We start from the raw sequence: 2,852 nt of genomic DNA on the forward strand, positions 1-2,852 counted from the left end.
TTAATATTTTATTGTACTTCAGGTGAAGGCTTACAGAACAAATAGTTTCTCATGAAACAGTAGTACACATGTTGTTTTATGACATTGGTTAACAACCCTGGCTATGTATATTTTTACCAAAAAAAAGGTCGAGAAGGGAGAGGGTTGACATGTTGTGGGGTTGTTAACCAATGTCATGAATACTACTGTTTCATGAGAAACTTTGTTCTGTAAGCCTTCACCTGAAGTACAATAAAAAAAAAAAAAACCCTGAGGATAAACATGTCCAAGTAGGCACACCAATTACTACTGTCGCCTCTACTAGAAAAGCAGGTGCCACTGAACAATTTGTGTAGACATTGCCAAATGGGAATCTAATCTGCTGTCTAAACTTTCCCTGAAAAAATATTACTAAAAAAAAAAAAGTTGCCATCAACTCTGACACATAGTGACCCCATATGCGTTAGAGTATAACTGTGTTCCATAGGGTTTTTGATGGTTTTTCGGAAATAGGTTGCCGGACTTTCTTCTGAGGTGCCTCTGGGTGGACTCGAACCTCCAACCTCCCATTTAGCAGCTGAGCGTGTTAATTGTTTGCACCACCTAGTCTCCTTGCCGCTACTAGTAAGATAGTGTTGGAGTTTTGCTCTTCGACGCTTTTTTCCCGTTCTTTTTACTCCAGGTTTCACTATCTTCTCCCCCAGAGTTGCTGCAATGAACTATCTACCTCCAGGTTGGGGTGTGATCTCACTGTAAAATAACTTGAACTTCCTAATGCTGAAGGAGCCCTGGTGGCGCAGCAGTTAAGCGCTCGGGTGCTAACCGAAAGGTCGGTGGTCCAAACCCACCAGCTTTAAAAAACATACCCCATTAAAAAAAATCTTTCTCGGAGAAAGATGTGGCAGTCTGTTTCTGTAAAGATTTACAGCCTTGGAAACCCTGTGGGGGCAGTTCTAGTCTGTCCTATAGGGTCACCATGAGTTGGAATTGACTCAATGGCAATGGGTTTGGGTTTTCCTAATGCTGAGACCAAGAGGCTATGGCAGGTAGGGCTCTTAGCTACAAACCAGAGCAAGAAACTCTGGCTTAGGTAGAAATGGAATTCACATGGTCCAGAGCATAGAGAATTCCTAAGAAGGCTCGTAATGGAGGCACAGAAAATGCAGGGGGAGTTGAGGGAAAAAAAAATCTCATTTCCGCCATCCACAGGATCTCAGACTTTACTTTTCTAGCCTAGATTCCAAAGGTTAAAACAACCTTTTTAATCTTTAAGCAAATACGGTGCCAGAGACAATTATTCTCTCTGGAAAGAGAACAAAAGGAGTTTGGTCAGCCGTGGGAACTGTGCTCTTTTAAAGAACTATCTACATGGGATGAAACTGACAACAGCAACTCTGAAGGTTAGATAGGATGCTTAGGGGGTAGTGAGTTTATGTTAATGGGTGAGGAACAATAAAGAGAAGGTGAGAATGATTGCCCCTGAATTGTTCTTGTAGAAATTGTTGGTGTATGTTCTGCTGTATTTTCGACAACAAAAATTATTTCAAAAATTTTGAAAGGAAAATATCATGAAGGCCATCAGACTAGAGACCCAGCAGGATAATAAAATTACCATTCTGTTCTACTGAAAATGTCACTCCCATTTGGCAAATAAGATGCATTGTCCAATAAAACTGGTCCCAACTGCCATCCTCACATGGAGGGTAGCCAGTGTCTCTTCCCGTCTCCAAGGAGTCGTGGGGTCTGGTTGTCACTCTGCACCCTCGGGCTGTGCTAAGCGGCTCTCTCTCTCCTCTCACTTCTTGTGGCTGTGCACTCCTCCCTACCCTAGGTGATGCAAAACACAGACCTTTGTCTGTTTGCCCCAAACACCATTCATTCAAGGTTGTTTGGGTAAGAGCTTTTGCGTGAGGGTTTCAAGGTACATCACAGCCCAGATCCCTGTCCTTAAAGGCTATCAGCCAGCCCCCCCGCCCCACCACTGCCAGTCCTCACTCCAACCAAGAACTCCACACTGACAATGTCCTCATGAGGCAGCTGCCCTCCCACCCTGACCTTCTCCCAGCTCCATGGTCCCCAGCATCCAAAGGCCGGTTAGGGTCTCAGGGCGGGCAGCTTAGCAATTTCTGTGTCTGCCAGCCCAGTGACCCTGCCTTCAGTTGACTATCAATAACTAAACAGCCCCATGAAGGGAGGGTGTTCTGCTTAATGGTTACCACTGTGGAATTCCACAAGCCCTAGCTATTTCTCTCCCTGCTAATCATTCATTTGGGGGTATTCAGTGGTAGAATTATCACCTTCCATACATTGCTGTGCAACCTTCTGCTGAAAAACAATATTATTAAAAAACAAAAATAGGCTCGATTCCTGGCCACTGTACCTCATGTGCTGCCACCACCCATCTGTCAGTGGATGCTTGAGTGCTGCTATGATGCTGAATAGGTTTCAGCGGAGCTTCCAGACTAAGATGCACTACGAAGAAAGGCCTGGTGATCTACATCTGAAAATCAGCCAATGAAAACCCTATAGATCACAATGTTCCGATCCACAAAGGAGCATGAGGATGGTGCAGGACCAGTTTTGTTCCACTGTGCCTGGGGTCACCATGAGTTGGGGCCCAACTCCATGGCAGCTAACAAGAAACATCTGAATGAAACCCAGAAGACCTCCTATGGTACCATGTCAATCACAATAGAAGGGTGGGTCAGCTGAGAATGCAAGGAAAAGTTTTCATGTCCCTTCAATTTGGATTCTGCCACTAATTGCTTAAATAAAGGGTTTTAAAAAAACAAACAAAACCCAGTGATTTTAGTACCCAGTTTCAATAACTCTTTGTGGGGAAAGGACCACACCAAAAAAAAGTTAGAGACATC

This window comes from Trichechus manatus, unplaced genomic scaffold (genome assembly GCF_000243295.1).
Source record: "Trichechus manatus latirostris isolate Lorelei unplaced genomic scaffold, TriManLat1.0 scaffold00024, whole genome shotgun sequence".
In the NCBI taxonomy this organism is placed as follows: domain Eukaryota; kingdom Metazoa; phylum Chordata; class Mammalia; order Sirenia; family Trichechidae; genus Trichechus; species Trichechus manatus.